We start from the raw sequence: 20,380 nt of genomic DNA on the forward strand, positions 1-20,380 counted from the left end.
CCCGTTTCACAGATGGAGAAACTGAAGCTCAGACAATTTGAGTGACTCACTCAAGATCACACAGCTATTGGTGGTAAGCCCAGCATTCACACCCAGTTCTGTCAAGTGAAACCCCAGGGCCAGCTGTGTGGGTGGACGGGGTTCAGTTCCATTTTGCAGTCACACGGGGAAGTACAATCATTCCAAGAGTCTATTCCAGGAGTGCTGGAGCAGAGCTCTAGAAAGCCGAGGAAGAGACAATGGGTTCCTTGAGAGCATCCAAACTCCTGGGGTGAGATAGGCTTCATTAGCAAGGTAGGTCTGCATTTCCGATTGCTAGCCCCTTTCAGAGGATTCCTTTACATATTCTGAGCCAAGCAAAGTACTCCTCACTGGACCCTGCTGCCTGTTCGCTCATCCTCTGCCGGCCAATTTTCTGTTTCTTACTCAACTGAAATAAAATACGCGTGTGGTGTCACTGCCTGATTTCGTTTGATTTCCACTTGCTGGAGGGAATACCATAATGAGAGCTCCCATTTATTGTGAGTCAACAGTCCCACTCTGGCCATTAGAGTTTTCCCCCACTGAGGCTGTTCACACTTTTCCTAAATTGGATCTACATTTCTAAGGCAGAGAACCTCACCCTCTCTAGAAACTCCCACTCCTGTGAGAAGAAATTCACCTAGTGTTCCCTGAATGTGTGCTTAGAGTATCTGGAGACTTGGTTCCCGTAGTTTCCTTTTGAAGCTGTGGATGGTGTAGTACACAATGGTGTAGTGGTCTGTTTCTTGCCATTTCGCCCTTGGGCTGACCTTTACATATCCTCACTATATGCCAGGCAGGACCCTAATCAGTTTACACATAGCCCTCTCAACCATCAAAGCAATCCTACGAGGCAGGTACCATCAACCCCATTTTACAGATGGGAAAACTGAGCACAGAGGGACTAATGGATTCACTCAGAACTAGTAAGTGGCAGAGATGGGATTTTGACCCGGGAGTCTGACACTGGCGTCTACACCTCTAACCATTGCACTAAACCGCCTCCACAGGCTAGTGTAACAAAGTTCCTCCAGTCTCCGACACCAGTTACTTCTTTTGCTCCATCCATCTTTATTCTGTCATCCCATTCTCTTTAGTCATTTCAGATCACTAGAATGCCCCACACTTCTGTGACCTGTGCCTTGGCTTGAGACTTCTTTCACTTGGAAAGCCATTTCCCTATTTGTTTATTGAACAAACGTCTACTTTTTCTTTCCAGGCCTTGCTCAAAACTCTTCACTTCTGTAACTTTTTCTCACCCACTCGGATGCAATTTGTCCCCTATTTATACCTTCACTGCACTTTCAATTTCATATTCAATTTCATATTTCAATTATACCATTTACTACCTTATGCCAGAGGAATTTACTAGTCTGTCTTCCCCACTCAAACATGAGTTCTGGAGGACAGGGCTTGTGTCGTCTTTGACTGTCTCTCCAACATGGTGACTGGCATATGGCAGATGTTCAGTAAATATTTGTTGCATGGAATTGAATAGAGGTAGAGAGTATCTCACTGCTTGCTACACGTGTCCACTTGGTTACTCAAGTTACCCTAAACTCAGTATATCTGAAAACAAACTCACTGGGCACCTGGGTGGCTCAGAGAGTTAAGCGCCTGCCTTTGGCTCAGGTCATGATCCCAGGGTCCTGGGATCGAATCCCACATTGGGCTCTGTGCTCTGTGGGGAGCCTCCTTCTCCCTCTGCCTGCTGCTCCCCCTGCTTGTGCTTGTTCTGTGTGTGTGTGTGTGTGTGTGTGTGTGAGAGAGAGAGAGAGAGAGAGATACAAATAAAAATCTTTTTAAAAACTTAAATCATCATCTCCCCTCTAAATCTGGTTTCCACCTCTGATTTCCTTTTTCTTTCTTTCTTTTCTTCTTTGTTTTGTTTTGGCTAATGCTACTATCATTATTGAAGTTACTCAGGTTCAGTTACTTCTGATTGCTACCTCTCTCTCATTCTCCACATAAATTCACAGCAGTCCCAAAGTCCTGCCCCTCCTTTTCTTTTCAAACTCACTAAAACTCTGGCAATACAACAAGGCTCCCAGCCAAGGAATCAGTAAGTTGAAGTCCTTATCCCTTTAGGACTGTGACTGTAAAAGCCTTATTAATTCATTCCCCTCCCTCCAGAATCTTTCCTTAGCCACTCATCCTTAGAACCCATCCTATACATACCCTGAAATCAGGAAAAATCATCCCCGTCTTCATCATCAAACATGTATTAAGCATCTTTTGTGTGTAATGCATTATGCTCAGGCCCTGCTCTCCATAAATCTGCAATCTGAATGGGGAAAAGCCACATGCATACAAAACAAACTAGTCAAGGCAGCATACCAATGAGTGAGGTAGAACATAATCTCCAGAAATCGAAGGGAGAGATCGCTCTTGGTGGGGAAGTGAAGAAAAGATGCCTGAATGAAGTGGGCCTTGAGCCATAAAGATGGGCAGGACTTTGATTTTAAAGGTAAAAGGGAGGGAACTTTCGAACCAAGCCAACGAAATTGAGCTTTATTCATTAGGCAATATGGCATCTTTGAAAATATTTTTTGGAGAGTAGGATGGTGAGAGAATGAACTTTTAAAATAAATATATATTTTTATTTGAGTATAGCTGACACAATGTTGCATTAGTTTGAGGTGTACAATGCAGTGGTTCAACAATTTTATGCTGTGCTCACAAGTGTAGCTACCATCTGTCATCACTCAATGCTGTTACAATGCCACTGACTATATTCCCTATCCTGTACCCCTCATTCCCTGTGACTTATCCATTCCACAACTGGAAGTCTGTACCTCCCATTCCCTTTCACCCATGTACTCATTCTCCCACACCCTCCCCGCGCTTCTGGCAACCATCAAGTTAACTTCATTTTTTTAAAGAGTTGAACTGGGATTGATATGATTGGGCGTAATGGTAAGCTGGGGAGGGGGGGTGGCTATGATTTAGGAAATTCTCGTGATGTCAACAGGACCTAGCCGAAGAGAGTAACAGGAATCCAATGGAAAGGTCAAATATGAGATACACTCCCTGGCTGGAAAATCTTCAATTCACAGCAAGGTCCTTGAAGAAAGTTTTTATGTCACTTTGTTTCTCCTGCTGTAACAGGCACAATGCCTTACACACAACAAATATTTACTGACTGATTTAGTAAAATGAAAAAGCACAAAAAGAATGACAAACATTACAAAATGGACTATAGTAAAGGCATTTTGTGGAGAAAATGTGGACGGAAGCGAGGGAGCTAGGGAGGGGTTTGGACAGCGAAATCAAACAGCGAGGCACAAGTAGTAGAGCAGAAATTGGGCTGAAGAGGCAAAATCCCAAACTAAAGGTAAAGCAGTGACATTAAAATGTTTCCATGTCAAGAAGCAGCCCAAGAGAGCAGGTTCCTTGAGTAGTTTCTGAAAAGGAAATACTCCAGGGTAAAACTGTCTTCATGATGTGAATAAAACATCTCAAATTGCTTGGAAGGTACTTGAAAGCCCTGGTATTTTCCTTTTCTGCAGTTTTCCTTGAAAATGCACTGGCGTATTTCACTTGCTTATTAACCCTTAGTTGAAAACAACTGGGCTTATCTTGATAAGCATTTTTGGTTGGTTGGTTGGTTGGTTGGTTGGCAAAAGATTCCAGATCTTTTTTCGGCCTTTGCTCTTTGGTTTGGGCTGGTGGGTTTGACAAGAAGGCTTTTTATCTGTGGAAAAATCTACCCTCTCCAAAAATTACCAGTAGAGTAATCTTGGCGGCCTACTTGTATAAATCTCTCTGTCCCCTAAACAGGGCAATTTTTGCATGGGCGGGAAGCAGTTTCTGATGTCAAAGACTGAGTCTCAGCACAAGGTTTCCAAGACCTATGCACTAGGGAGCCTCTCTTGTCAGGTCTCCAGGTCCTCTTCTCTGCTCTGTGCTCTTTTCTTTCTTCCCAAAGGCAGCCAGAATTTGCTTTGCACTTTTTTCTCCAACCGCCCACCCTACCATATCCCAAAGTTCCTTCCGACCTTCCAGTTCAAAAATTACACCTACAGTCAGACCTATTCTTCCCCTAATTTCCTCCCTTCCCTGACACTGACACACATATCCCATTAGAAGGATTTTACTGATGGTTTTTAACAAGGAAATAAATACGTGGGAGTTCACAAAAGCCACAAGTTGCAAAGGCTTAAGAGGCCACAAAAAAAAGTTGTATTTAGGTAATTGTTTCTGTTCTCTATTGAAATGTAAATGGACCAGACCTTTTTACCCTCAGCTGCCTTCCCAGAGCTTATTTGATAGTTTCTTGGGGGATCTCCCACATGCCCATTCTATAGGTCTTTTATTCTTGGGTTTAAAGTGCATCAGTCTTCCCTCCAACTCAACTGCATGAGAAACTTCCTCACTCATACCCTCCTCTTGGCTCAGTCCCATCCATCAGCCCTTCGGAGGAGCACTGCCCAGGAGTTCAGAAGGAACTGAGATCTCCTGGTCAGGTGGGACAATATTAATGAAGTTGTGGATGAGCTCTACAGCCAGAGTCAGGTGACATTCATTTATGTGGTAATGGACAGAACACTTCGTAGGCATCTCCATCTCGGTGTCCTCCACTGTATGGTCAATGCCAGCCTGGCTCATTCCCAGAGATCTTCTGTCTGAAGATCTCCTCCCCTGCCACAGAAGATTTTGAAATGCCAGCATTAAAGATCAGTTGGGGGAGTTGTTATCAGCAAGCATTAATCTAGGGCCTACCCTATGTACTACTAGGGTCTACGGGGGTTCACTGTGTGGGACAGAATGATGAAAAAGACTTAGCTTCTGCTTTTGAGGCACTTAGTCTAGTGGAGGAGATGAGTGTGAATGAACTCAGCTAATTACAATTCACGGTAGAGCAGAACAAGTAATGTAACAGAACACAAACAAAGCTCCATGAGGGCACAGAGAAGAGAAAACAAATTTCGCCTGTGGCATAGGGCAATCGGGGGATCAGGGAAGGTTTCAGGTAGTGGAGCTGGTCTTCAAAGATGAGCAAGACTTGGGCACACAGAAATGGGGTTTAAAGGGAGAGAATTCTAGGCAGAGAGAATTCTGTGAAGAGCATGAACCAACGCACAGCCAGGAAAGTAGAGGATGTTTGGATAAAGCACATCAGCCCGGCAGGTGCAAGGGAGGGAAATAAGGCTAGAAACAGAGGTCGCAGATACATTACGGAGAGCTGAGCTGTCATTTTGAGACTTTGCATGTACCTAGATAAAATGTCAGGATCTTAAAACTAGAGTAACACCTTAACCATTGTTAGTTAACACCCTTGTTGAAAACAAGGGGGAGAGGAAAAGCCAGCACAGTACTCAGAGAAATGGGAAAATCACTCTCTGTGCAAAGGAGATGAGAAGGGAAAGTGGGAGGTAAATTGGACATCTGATGGATTATCAACGAGTTGTTATGAACAGCTTTGTCACCTTACGAGGCTGCAAAGAATTCATTACTCTCTTAAAACGGTGCGTTCAAGAAAATGCAATGTTCTCTCTGTTTCCATGAGTTCAGCTTTGATAGATTCCTTGATTATGGTTAACAAGACTGTGTTGTATGCTTGAAAATTGCTAAGAGAGAGGTGCTAAATGTTCTCACTACACAGACCTAAAAGGTAACTATGTGAGGTGGTGAACATGTTAACTAACCTTATCGTGGTAATCATTTTGTAATATACATGTAGATCAAAGCATCGCACTGTGCACCTTAACTTATGCCACGTTTTATGTCAACTAAATCTCAATAAGCCTGGGGCGGGGGGACTAAGAATCCACAATGTTTATGAAGCCAATGTAGCACCGACTACAGCAGCGTCTAAGCTAAGGTATTCATCCAGATCACACTAGGGGGATATCACACACACATACAGAAACAGAAACACACCCACACACAAGCTACCATCACCACCACCACAGCCTTTTGTAGGAGGAAGGTTCAAATGTATGAAAGGAAGAGGAAGATGAGACAATCTTCTTTTTTCATTTTCTAAAGCAAAACAATGTAACATTTCAAAGATGTTCCTGCCGGCTTTACATAATAGCTAAATGAAGGGGGGTGCTGTTTTTCAAATGGATTTTATCTGTTTCTTTAGATTTGAAAAGACGATTATCACTTAAAGGCCTAGCGGATATGCAAAATTATTTTTTCCTCTCTTTTTATTTAATTCAATTTATGCAAAATTATTAATAGGATTTTTAGTCCCCTGGACTGGAGTAACTACAGCTTAGGGGGCAAAAGAAATTACTGAGGCAGAATTAAGCAAGCTACTGCCTCAGTGCCTGAGTTAATTTTTTTTGGCAGAGGAGTGGGTGAGGGGTACTAGCAGGTAGAGGTGGGTGGGGAATGGGACTGTGGCAGCTGGAAAAGCCCTGTGGATGGGGTGGTGGCAGCCGGGCCATTTCGAGAAGTGACAGACACAGACATCGACTGACAGACACACTTCCCGCAATGCAGTAGGAACTATTCAAATTGCTTCATATATTTTAACTCATTTACATCTTATTAACCCTCTGAAGTTGGCGCTATTAATATCATTGCCATCCCACAGAGGAAACTGAGAGACACAGAGGTTATGTCACTTGCCCAAGATCATATAACCAGCACCTGGCAGAGTCAGGATTCGCACCCAGGCTGTCTGGCTCTTGTTCCATGATTTTAACCAGTGTGCGTGTGCGTGTCTGTGTGTGTGCGAGAGAGAGAGAGAGAGAGAGAGAAGCAGAAAGACAGACTATGCTCACACAAGTGCTTCTCTGACTCTCAGAATTGCCTCTCAAGATAATCACATCCCTCAGACAACTTCAGTAACCTCAGACTTGAAAATACTTTGTGTAATTACCTCCTGACTTTTGAAAATAAATATACAATATAAGAATGCATATATTGTAACATTTACAAAATATACATAACGCACATACATATATATGGACAACACACACACACACACACACACACATTCCATGTTTATTTTACCCTGAGTCTAACTAATAAAAGTACTGGCAACAGAAAGAGGACAATTTGGGCACCTGGGTGGCTCAGTGGGTTGGGCTGCTGCCTTCGGCTCAGGTCATGATCTCGGGGTCCTGGGATCGAGTCCCACATCGGGCTCTCTGCTCAGCAGGGAGCCTGCTTCCTCCTCTCTCTCTGCCTGCCTCTCTGCCTACTTGTGATCTCTCTGTGTCAAATAAATAAATAAATAATCTTAAAAAAAAAAAAAGAAAGAGGACAATTTGCTCTATATATGTGACTTAGGAATGACCCTGTGCCATGTGGCAATTCTATGTAAGTTTAAAGGGAGAGAAGGCAAAGGACTTGAATAGGCATTTAGAGTCCGTTCACCTCAGAGCTCAGACTTCCAAGCCTTTGTCACATTAAGATTAGTTCCTTTTATCCCCATATTCTCTTTCCGCACAAGGTAACTATTTCAAACATGCTAGAAAAAAGTGGGAGAGGTATAATCTAGGCTTGTAGCTGGTATTCTATGTGTATGGCTAAAAATCCCATATGAAATGAGGTAGAAACCTCCTTTCTTTCTCTTCAGAACCACAGAACTGTTAGATGTAGAAAAGACTAAAGAAGAGCATCTTGGTGGGGGGGCTCAGTTGGCTCTTGATTTCGGTTCAGGTCATGATCTCAAGGTCATGAGATCAAGCCCCATGTTGGGCTCTGTGCTGGGTGTGGAGCCTGATTACGATTCTCTATCTCCCTCTCCCTTTGCCCCTCTATCCCATCTCCCTCCCAAAAAAAAAAAAAAAAAAAGAAAGAAAGAAAGAGACTAAAGAAATCATAGGTTCCTAGCCTCTCATTTTACAGATAGAAATTGAGTCCTAGAGAGAAGGGCTTACCTAACATCATACTACTGATCAATGACAAAGCAAGGCTGAAGCCGTATCTTTTGTGTTCCCTCCACTCTACTGCTCATTCTGTGAAACACAACACTTGCTTATAAACCCCTCTAAAGACACAAGACTCTAGGGCCGCCTGGGTGGCTCAGACGGTTGGGCGACTGCATTCAACTCAGGTCATGATCCTGCAGTCCCAAGATCGAGTCCCGCACTGGGCTTCCTGCTCGTCAGAGAGTCTGCTTCTCCCTCTGGTCTTCCCCCCTCTCGTGCTCCCCCTCTCTTTCTCTCTCACACATAACTAAATAAAACCTTTAAGAAAAAAGACATAAGACTCCAGATTTCACCACAGAAATATGAACATTCATGTCTACACAAAAAAACATACATGAATGTTCACAACACCTTTACATGTATTAGCCAAGAACTGGAAAAAGCTGAAATGCTCTTCAGTGGGGGCGTGGATACACAAATTGTGCAACATCAGCAATAAAATTTAAAAAAACTATTGATAAACACAACAATGTGAACGGATCTCGGGGCATTCTGATGAGTGACACAAGCAAATTATAATATGTCAATCATAATATGCTACATAATGTATGTCATCATGTACATAACACTCCAGAAATTATAAAATTATCAGTGATGAAAAACAGATCAGTGGTTGCCAGGGGGACAGATGTGACTATACAGAGGTAGCAAAAATGAGTTTCTTGAAGTTGTAATGCTCTAATTATGATGGTGATTACACACATCTATACCTGCGACAAAATTCATGGAATGATGGAACCTCCCCTGTCCCCCAAAAGTTAAGGGCATGTGACAACTGGTGGAATTTGAATGAGGCCTATAGTTCACTTAGCAGAATATTCTACTGGTGATAATTTCCTGGTTGTGGTAGTTGTGTCATTGTGTAAGATGTTAACACTGGGGATGAGTAGGTGAATCATATGTGGGAACTCTTTCTGTGTTATTTTAGCAACTTCTACGTCATATTAAACTTCTTTCAAAATCTAAAAGAAAAAAAAGAAAGAAAATTCCAAAAGTCCCATAGTGTTTTGGGCAGGTCTGGTGAACCAACATTTATATAGTTCTCTGAAATTATAACTAGTATGTATTTAGGCCTTTGCTCAAGTTGTATCTCATCTCACACTCTATTCTGTACCTTAGTTTATTTCTCCCAGTTTCACTGAGAAATAATTGACAGACATCACTGTGAAAGTTTAAGGCATACAAGTATGACATTCTGGTTTACATATATTGTGAAATATATGTAATTGCCTCAACAGTTTCAGCCAACATCCATCTTCTCATTTAGGTAGAATAACAAGAAAAGAAAAAAGGGGGGGGAAACCTTTCTCTTTGTGATGAAAACTCATAGGATTTACTCTATTTTCCTATGCATCATACAGCAACATCAGCTCTAGTCATCACGAGGTACATTATATCCCTAGTATTATTTATCACGTAACTGTACGTTTGTATTTTTTCTCTTTTTTTTCTCCTTAAACTTTTTTTTAATATTTTATTTATTTGACAGAAATCACAACTAGGCAGAGAGGCAGGAGGAAGTAGGCTCCCTGCAGAGCAGAGAGCCCGACGTGGGGCTCGATCCCAGGACCCTGGGATCATGACCTGAGCCAAAGGCAGAGGCCCCAGCCCACTGAGCCACCCAGGCACCCCTTAAACTTTTGTTTTAATGGGTCTCAAAATTCTGTGACAGATTTTTGGTCAAGTTGTTTCCATTAAAAAGTACTGATTTTAAAAACTAATAACTTAAAACTGCCACATACACACAAAAACAAATAGTCCACAAATCATTCTCCTTTCCTTCTGAAGGTTTTAAGATGCATTGTTATCATTAGCTAGTCTTTTACTATTATACTTAAATGGACTAATTGACACAAACAGTTCAAGTTTGTACTTTTTGACCACCTTCCTCCAATTTCCCCTGCCCCCATCCCCTGGCTCTGGTAAGCACAATTTGGATCTCTTTTTCAATGAGTTTGGTGGTTTGGGGGGGATTCCATGTATAAGTGAGATTATATAGTGTTTCTTTTTCTCTGACTTACTTCACTTAGCATAATGCCTTCAAGGTCCATCTGTGTTATCAAGAATAATAGGATTTCCTCGTTTTTTTAATGGCTGAATGATATTCTATTGCATTATATACCACAACTTTTCTACCCATTCATCCATTGATGGGCTCTTAAGTTGTTTCCATGTCTTGGCTGTTGTCAATAGCGCTCTTAGGAACATGGGGGTGCAGATCTCTTTTTGAGCTAGGGTTTTCATTCCCTTTGGATATATTTCCAGAATATATCTGAATCATATGGTAGCTAATTCTACTTTTAATTTTTTGAGGATCCTCCTTACTGTTTTCCAAAGTGGCTGTACCGATTTATAATCCCACCAACAGCACACAGAGGGCTCCCTTATCTCCACATCCACACCAGCATTTGCTACCTCATCTTTTTGATGACGGTTATTCTAATAGTCATGAGGTGATATCTCACTGTGGTTTTAATTTATATTCCCCTAGTGACTAGTGATGCAGAGTGTCTTTTCACGTGGTAGCTGGCCTTTTGTATATCTTCTCTGGGGAAATGTCTATTCAGATCCTTTGCCCATTATCTAATTAGGTTATTTGGTTTTCTGCTGATGGAGTTGGATGAGTTCTTTATATATTTTGGATATTAACACCTTACCAGATACATGTTTTGCAATTTTTTCCCCATTCTGTAGGTTGTTTTTCACTTTGTTGATAGTTTATTTTGTTATGTAAAACATTTTAGTTTGATGCAGTCCCATTTATCTATCTATTTATTTATTTATTTTGCTGTGCTTTAGATGTCATATCCAAAAAAGTCGCAAATATACATAACAAGGGGCTTCCTGGGTGGCTCAGTCATTAAGTGTCTGCCTTTGGCTCCGATCATGTTCTCAGGGTCCTAGGATCCAGCCCTGCATCTGGTTCCCTGCTCAGTGGGAAGCCCGCTTCTCCCTCTCCCTCTGCCTGCTGCTCCCCCTGCTTGTGCTCTCTTCACTATGTATCTCTCTGTCAAGTAAATAAATAAAATATTTTTTAAAAAGTCACACATAAACATATCAAGGACTTTTATTCCTGTGTTTTCTTCCAGGAGTTTTATGCTTTTAGGTCTTATGTTTAAGTCTTTAATCTATTTGGAGGTATTTTTTTTTTTTTAGAGAGGGAGGGGTGAGGGGCAGAAGAAGAGGGAGAGAGAGAATCTTAAGCAGGGTCCAAGTGCAGCATGAAGCTAGACATGGGACTTGATCTCACAACCCTGAGATCATGACCTGATCTGAAATCAAGAGTCCGACGCTTAACCGACTGAGCCCTCCCAGGTGCCCTTATTCAGAGTTAATTTTTATGAGTGATAGAAGATAGGATCCACTTCCATTCCTTTACACTTGAATATCCAATTATCTTAGCACCATTTATTGAAAACACTGTCTTTCCTCCGTTGAGTATTCTTGGCTCTCGCTAAGTATTAGCTGACTATATATGCTTGGGTTTGTATCTGGGCTCTCGAGTCTGTTCCAATGGTCTATTTGTCTGTTTTTATGCCAGTACCATACTGTTTTGATGACTATGAATTTATAATTTAACTTCAAATCAGGACATGTGATGCCTCCTATTTTGTTCTTTCTCACAATTTCTTTGGCTATTTGGGGGTCTCTTGTAATTCCATATAAATTTTAGGAGCGTTTTTTTCTACTTTGGTAAAAAATGCCATTGGAATTTTTTTTTAAGATTTTATTTATTTATTTGACAGACAGAGACCACAAGTAGGCAGAAAAGCAGAGAGAGAGGGGGAAGCAGGCTCCCTGCTGAGCAGAGAGCCTGATGCGGGGCTCGATCCCAGGACCCTGAGATCATGACCTGAGCTGAAGGCAGAGGCTTAACCCACTGAGCCACCTAGGCGCCCCAATGCCATTGGAATCTTGATAGGAATTGCATTGAATCTATATATGGCTTTTGGTATATTGACATTTTAACAATATTAATTCTTCCAATCCATGAAATGTGGGATACTTTTAAATTTATTTGTTTACTTATATTTCTTTCATCAAGGTTTTATAGTTTTCAGAGTGGAGTTCATTTTCCTTAGTTAAATTTATTCATAAGTATTTTATTGTTTTTGGTGCTATTATAAATGGCATCAACTTATTTTTCAGAAAATTCACTGTTTTTTTGGTTTTTTTTAAAGATTTTATTTATTCATTTGACACAGAGAGATCACAAGTAGGCAGAGAGGCAGGCAGAGAGATAGAGAGGAGGAAGCAGGCTCCCCACGGAGCAGAGAACCCGATGCGGGACTCGATCCCAGGACCCTGAGATCATGACCTGAGCCGAAGGCAGCGGCTTAACCCACTGAGCCACCCAGGCGCCCAGTTCACTGTTAATGTATAGAAATGCTCCTACAATTTATATGCTATTTTTGTATCCTGTAACTTTACTGAATCCATTAATTAGATCCAACAGTTTTTTGGCTAAGACTTTAGAATTTTCTATATATGAACTCATGTCACCTGCAAATACAATTTTACTTCCTTTCCAATTATTATACCTTTCCTTTTTCTTGCCTGATTGCTCTAGCTAGGACTTCTAGTAATATGTTGCATAGGAGTGCTAAGAGTGGGCACCCTTGTCGTAGCCCTAATCTTAAAGGAAAAGCTTTCAAATATTCACCACTGGATGTGATGTTAGCTGTGGTCTGGTCATATATAGCCTTTCTTATGTTGAGATATGTTCCTTCTATATATATAATTGACTGATCTGCAAATGTTGAACTATCCTTACATCCTGGGATGAATCCCAATTGATCATGGTGTATGATCCTTTTAATATGCTGCTGAATTTGGTGTGCTAGTACTTTATTGAGAATTTTTGCATCTATATTCATCAAGGATATTGGCCTGTAGTTTTCCTTTCTGGTTTTGGTAGCTGGATAATGCTTGCCTTGTAAAATAATTTTGGAAGTATTCCCTCCTCTTGAAATTTTTAGAAGAATTTGGGAATAAGCACTAATTCTTCTTTAAATATTTAGTAAAATTCACCAGTGAAGCCATCTGGTCCTGAGTTTTTCTTTGTTAGGAGATTTTAAATTATTGATTCAATCTCCTTACTAGTAATTGGTCTGTTCAGATTTCTTTCTGATTCAGTCTCGGTAAATTGTATGTCTCTAAAATTTTCTTTATCTCTTCCATGTTGTCCAGTTTGTTGGCATATAGTTGCTCACGGTAGGCTCCTGGGATCCTTCAAATTTCTGTAATATCAGTTGTAATGTCTCCTTTTTCATTTATACTTTTGTTGATTTGGGCCCTTTCTCTTTTTTCCTTGTTTAGTCTAGCTAAAGGTTTGTTAGTTTTGTTTATCCTTTCAAAGAACAAATGCTTAGTTTGGCTAATCTTTTCTATTGTTTTTCTGTTCTCTATTTCATTGATTTCTGCACCAATATTTATTATTTAGTTTCTTCTGCTAACTCTGGGCTCAATTTGTCCCTTTTTTTCTAGTCATTTAAGGTGCAGAGTCAGGTTCTTTTTTTTTTTTTTAAGATTTTACTTATTTATTTATTTGACAGAGATCACAAATAGGCAGAGAGGCAGGCAGAGAGAGGTGGGGTGAAGCAGGCTCCCTGCTGAGCAGAGAGCCTGATGCTGGGCTTGATCCCAGGACACTGAGATCATGACCTGAGCAGAGGCTTAACCCCCTGAGACACCCAGGCACCAAGAGTGAGGTTCTTTATTTGGGATCATTTTTGCTTCTTAAATGCAGACATTTAATGCTCTGAACTTCCCCCTTAGAACTGTTTTTATTTTATCCTATACATTTTGGTATGTTTTATTTCCATTTTGCTTGGCTCAAGCAACTTTTATTTTCCCTTTTAATTTCTTCTTTGATCCACTGGTTGTTCAGGAGAGCATTGTTTAATTTCTATGTGCTCATGAATTTTCCAGTTTTCCTCTTTTTGTTGATTTTCATTTTCATGCCATCATGGTTAGAGAAGATACCTGGTATGATTTCAGTCTTCTTGAATTTTCTAAGACTTGTTTTGTGGCCCAACATGTGGTCTATCCAAAAAAAAAAAAATGTTCCCTGTGCACTTGAGAAGAATGCGTATTCTGCTGCTGTGGATAGAGTGTTCTGTATATGTCTATTAGGTCCATTTGGTCTATAATCTTGTTCAAATCTGCTGTTTCTTTATTGATTCTCTGTCTGAATGATCTATCCTTTGTTGAGAGAGGGGAATTAGAGTCCCCAACTATTATTGTATTACTGTTCATTTCTCCTTTTAGCTCTGTCAGTTTTTGCTGTATATGTTCATGTGCTCTGATGTTGGGCACATAAATATTTGTAAGTATTATATCTTCTTTATATAGTGATCATTATATAATGACCTTCTTTGTCTCTTTTTCCCATTTTTAGTTCAAAGTCTATATTGTCTGATATAATTACAGCTACACTTGCTTTTTTGGGGAATGTGTTTTTCCATCCTTTCACTCTCACTCTATGTGTGTCTTTAAGGCTAAAGTGAGTCTTTCCTATAGGAAGATGTTTTTAATTTTTTTTAATCCATTCAGCTAATTTTTGTCTTTTAACTGAAGAATGAATCCATTTGTATTTCAAGTAATTATTTACAGGTAAGGGCTTACTACTGCCATTTTAAAAAATTATTTTCTGGTTGTTTCACAGATCACCTTTCCTTTGTTTCTTATCCTGCTGTCTTTCTGTGTGTTTTGATGTCTTTTAGGTATCAGTATGATTTGACTTCGCTATAGTGTTCTTTTGTTTAATTACTACAGGATTTTCCCTTGTGGTTAACCTGAGGCTAACATAAAATATCTTAAATTTACAATACTTGTAAACTGATATAATCTTAACTTCAATAAAAGTTGTAAGCTTTATACTTTTACCTCTCCTCACGTCACATTTTAGGTTACTAATGTTACAATATACACTTTTTTAATATTGTGTAACTAATAACAGATTATTGTAGTTATGGTTATTTTTACTATGTTCTTTTTTTAAACTTTTAAATTAGAGTTGTAAGTATTATTATATACTACTATTATTATGTAAGTATTGCACATACCTAAGTTCTATGTAAGTAGTATTATACACCACAGTTAAACACTACTACTACCATATTGCAGAATCTAACATGATGCTATATCTACCATCACTAGTGAGATTTATGGTAACTTTTTATGTTTTTATTATGTTAATTAGCATAGCTTGACTTCCAGTCAAAGAACTCCCTTTAGCATTTTCTGTGAGGCAGCTCTGTGGTAATTAACTCCCTCACTTTTGTTTGTTTGAGAAAGTCTTTATCTTGTCTTTTTTTCTGAAGAACAACAGCTTTGTTGGGTTTGGGATTCTTGGTTGAGAGTTATTTTTTTCCATTATTTTGAATATGTCACTCCCTTCTCTCCTGGCCTAAAAAGTTTCTGTTGAGAAATCAACCAATCATATGGAGGGCTCAGTCATATGTAGTGTTTCTCTTTTTTCTCACTGTTTTTAAAATTCTTTATTTTGACTTTTGACAATTTAATCATGTGTCTTTGTGTAGTCCTACTTGGATTCAACCTATTTGGTATCCTTTGAGCCTCATAGATCTGTATGTCCATTGCTTCTCGGATTTTGGAAATTTTCAGCCATTATTGTTTTAAATATACTTTCTTTCCTTTCTCTTTCTTTTCTCCTCCTGGAATTCCCATAATGTGAATATTGTTTCTTTTCATATTATCCCATAATTCACCATAATGTGACAATTGTTTCTTTTCATTTTGTCCCATAATTCCCATAGGTTTTCCTCACTTTCTCGTATTTTTTTTCTCTCTTCTGACTGCGAAATTTACAATGTCCTATCCTCTAGGTCACTGATTATTTCCTCTATATGGTCAAGCTGACTTTTGAAGCTCTCTATTGGATTCTTAGGTTTAATTATGACATTTTTCAACTTTAACATTTCTGTTTGGGGGTTTTTTGATGGTTGCTATTTCTTCATCAAAATTCTCATTTTGTTCATGCATTGTTTTTCTAATTTCATTTAGTTGTCTGTGTTTCCTTGTAGTTGCTCACTAAGCTTCCTTAATAGGATTATTCTGAATGCATTGCCCAATAGTTCATAATCTCCACTTTTAAGGGTCAGTAATTACTGCTTTATTAGTTTCCTTTGGTAATGTCGTATTGACCTACTTTTTCATGATCCCTGATATGTTACATTTGTATCTGTGCATTTAAGTAATTGAGCTTCTCTTCCAAACTTTACAGATTTGCTTTGGCAGAGATAGTTCTTCACCAGTCAGCTCACTTCAGGTTTTCTGGGCATCTGCTCTTAATGTCCTTGGGCAGAAGGGATTGCTATTATGGATTATTTTTGGATGAAGCAATAGCGTGAGCTCCAAGGATAGGAGGGGCGGGGGGTGCCACTGGCTGGGAATAGCTAGATAGAACTGCTGGTTTCGTTCCCTACCCAAGTGAGGCTAAAGATTGGGTTCCACTGTCACCTGGATTATCTGGTCAGAATTACTAGATAGTTGGGACTGGGTACTATATTCACTAAAGGATGTGGATATGAATTAGCTTCCCTTCCCTGGCAAGGAAGCAGCCCAGGGTCTGTACAGCTTATTGTTTGGGGGCCAGAATCAGGCATAAGTGTGCACTGGATTCCCTTGTCAGGTGAGGCCCTGATTTTGCTCTGCAGAAGGGGAAACTCACCAGCTGTGCTCTCTATTTAAGTGCCACTGTATAGAGAGCTGTTGAATGGACTATGCAGCTTCCCATGTCCTCTGGTTAGGTTCCCTGGCCAGACAATCTGAAGGTTTTATTCAGTGATGAACAAGGCTATGAGTTAGATCCCCTCACTGGGCACAGCAGGAGAAGCAGCTCTAAAGCCAGGAAAGCTCTTTGTTGTTTTAACTCAAGCCAACCCACACCCCAACTTCCCCGACTGAACAGGGCCACCGGCTTTATTCAGAAAATGACCGGTTCCACTCACTTGCCTTTCTGCTTGAGTGCTGCTGGACTGCACAGCTTTCAGGAGTTGCCTCCAGCACTTCTGGCTAGAAAGGGCCAGAAGATGCTCTTCATGGTGGGTGGGGCTATGTCTCAGCTCCCTTGCCTGGGAGAGAGTGGGAGAGGCTGTTCCAAGTCACTCTCAATTTCCCCATCTCTCCCATTGGTTGAGCCAGGAGCTACCCTCAGCCTTAGCTATTAATTAATACCCCTGCCCTTACATACAGAATGCTTTGTGTCCAGGACTAGCTTTGTCCTGGGGGTGATCAGTTCTGCCTGCTCACCTCTCTGCTCAAGTGTCACTGGGCTGCGCTGCTTCCAGGCATTGTCACCAGCCCTTCTTGTCAGATGGGGCTGGAAAACACTCTCCACAGCGCATGGGACTGTGATTCAGCTCCTTGCTTGCACATGGACAAACTGGGCTCTAGGGCTGTCAAAACTCCTTGTTTGAGGATCCAAATCTAGATCTGCACCCGACAATGTACTTTGGTTATTAGAGTGTTTCTCCAACTTGATTCTGTAGATAAGCAGTGCTGCTCTTGGGATTACTATCTGGGCCAAGATCCATACGTGTTAGTTGTTGCAATCCACTCCATCTTCTCCATCATTGTCAGATCCCCAGTGGTTGAGGCCCAAAGATACTCCTGCAATCCCCATGGTGTGAAATCAGAGTAGGGGTTCTCACAAAGTGAACCACAATGTCAGGGGGAGATGGGCATCCCCACTGGGTTGTTTGGTTTTTTTTTTTTTTCCCCACTGGAGGAACTGGAGGCTCAGGGGAGACCTCTGCTTAGTGCTGCACTAGGGCTGAAGGATGCACAATGTGCTCAATGTTTAGCCACTTCTCGCCCTTCTAATGCAGTTTATCTGGATCTCTGTGGAGCAAAAGTGTGCTTCAGCTTCTCCGCCATATTCTAGGATTGTCTCAATGGGGTCCTGTTCATGAATTGATGTTAGTTGTTTGTGAGGGGAAGATTGAGAGGGGAAGCAAAGTCAGGAGCAACCTGGGTCACCATCTTTCTCCTAGTTTATCTTTCTCCACAGAATATATAACCCTTAATAAAAATATATTTGCTGGGTGCCTGGGTGGCTCAGTTGGTTAAGCAACTGCCTTCAACTCAGGTCATGATCACAGAGTCCCAGGATTGAGCCCCACATCGGGCTCCCAGCTCCATGGGGAGTCTGCTTCTCCCTCCAACCTTCTCCCTTCTCATGCTCTCTCTCTCTCTCTCAAATAAATAAATAAAATCATATATATGTATATATGTTTATATACATATATATGTATATACATACATATACACACACTATTGTGTGCCTCCCCCAGCCAAAAAGTAAGCTTAAGGTTAAGGACTTCGTTTCATTCATTACTCTATCGCCAACACCTAGAATAGCGCCTGGCACCGTACAGGTACTCAACAAGTGTTTATTAACTGAATGAGTGAATGTGAGTGTGTAGGCCCTGAAATAAAGATATAATGAAAAATTGTAGAGCAGGTTACATTTCTTCATTGCATGAGACAAATTTCCCTTATATTTTCTTCTTACCCAATTACTCAAAATGGTCATTTTGTTCCATCATTTACATATTATTTGTTGCATCACGAAAGACTTAGAAAGATGTTGGGACAACAACCTAGGTCCTAGGAGACCACACATTCTAAAATAGTTCCTCAGCTAATCATAAAGAAAAACTGACCACTTTTGGGTAATTGCCAATGGTCTACCCATTTGTATAATGCATAAAAGGTGGTACTTATAACAGCTAGCCACCAGAGGGTACTGTTTATTCATTTATCTCTTCTCAATATCTACTGTGTTTCAAGCCATGTGCTGGGTATAAAAAAGTGGACAGGACACAGTTTCCACTCTCAGAGTTTACAATCTGGTAGTGAGACCAATTGGTACACAGAAGTGCTATGACAGAAGTGTGCATAGGGCACTCCAGGTACACAAGGGAGAAACACCTGAACCCTATTAGGGAGCTAGGGAAAAAGGTATAGGACATGAGTGATTGCTTTCTAGAGAAGGTGATGCCTGAAGTGAATCTTAAAGGACAAGCAGCAGTTAGCCAGCAGGAAAGAGGAGTGTAAGTACTGTGAGGACAGGTGCCATGTCTACACTGTGTCCCCAGTGCTTGGCCCAAGGCAGAAATACACTTAAGTGTTTGTGGAATGAACACAGGATAAAGGGCAGGTGGTAAAAGGGCATGCCAGAGACACAGGCAAGGTCCAGATCATGATGGGTCTTCTTTATCTTAATGGTGATGAGGAACAACTGAAGGGTTTATGGTGGGTAGGGGGTGACATGCAGGCTTTGTATTTTAGAAAGCTCATGCTCACAGCAGTGTGGAAAATGGGTTAGAAGGGGCCAGAATGGGTCAGGGAGACTAGTTAGGACCTGAAGTTTCTGTAGTGAATGTGGACGGTCATGGCCATTGCCTTCAAGAAGCCAAGAGGCCAACAAGGAAATAAGCTGTCATCAGGTCACTGCAATACAGCAGAGTAGGCTGTGTAAAGGGTATGTGCAGGTTGCTCTGCCCAAGTTCATGTAGCTACCGGGTGCCAGAGTCAGTAGTGGAACCCAGGCTTCCTCATTTCTAGTCCAGGGCTTTCCCCCAAGCCCTCCTTGTCACCACCTTTCACCACTACAGAATTATGTAAGGGAAGGAGAACAGGGCCAAGCGATTGAAAGATTATGTCTTCTCTATCCCCAGACTAAACTGTGGGGAGCATTTAGCCCCTCTTTGTACTCAAGTCTGACATAAGCATCCCTCCCCAAGACCTCTGTTTCTGGGAGATGGCCTCAGCACCCTGATACTCCCTGTATACACAGAACTGAGAATCTCTAACCCAGAGGGCCAGGGACATGCACACTCTGATAGCTAAGATCCGGGAGGGCATATTCGGAGAAAGAAATCATTCTTTCTGAGACAGGAGACTTTGGATGACAAAAGGAAAAAAAAAAGAAAAACCTGGTTCCATGTTCAGAAAAAGCAGATGGTCACTAGAAGAAGCAAGAGCCCGAGTGGACGAGTACAAGTAACTCAAACAAGGCCTATATTGCTTTCAAGCTGAAAGGGAAGAGTGGAGTGGAAGAGTGGGGGATAGCGGAAAAAGATGGAGAAAAACCAGGAATGAGCCCCAAGACAAGGAGGAGATCTCTGCACAATACTCAACTCCATGACTAGGTAACAAAGATGTCTTGAGGACATATGTCCAGTGGTCCCAAGTACTTCATGAGTCAGGACAGAGACTAGAGCTAAGGGGTCCGTATGGTGAAAAGCCCAAGGGGCCCAGGGAATCCTGAGGAGAGCTCTTGGTTAGGTTATCTTGGGAGGGATGGGAAGAGAGAGAGAGAAAGAGAAAAAGAGACAAAATGGAGGGGGTAGGGGTTCTCTGGGAAGGGCCCTGGGAGTTCAGGGGTGGGGGGTTATCTTTACTGAACCAAAGCCAAAATTAGAACTGGCGATCAT

The 20,380-nt window shown here is 41.1% G+C and overlaps 1 protein-coding gene across 5 annotated transcripts in view; it reads right to left on the minus strand.

Moving 5' to 3' along the window:
- The window catches only part of MID2 (midline 2), a 98,997-nt gene that overhangs the window by 29,567 nt on the left and 49,050 nt on the right, over positions 1–20,380 (minus strand). The window lies entirely within an intron of this gene.

The sequence above is a fragment of the Mustela putorius genome, unplaced genomic scaffold (assembly GCF_011764305.1).
Source record: "Mustela putorius furo isolate JIRA1106 unplaced genomic scaffold, ASM1176430v1.1 tig00003901_pilon_pilon_pilon, whole genome shotgun sequence".
Taxonomy (NCBI): domain Eukaryota; kingdom Metazoa; phylum Chordata; class Mammalia; order Carnivora; family Mustelidae; genus Mustela; species Mustela putorius.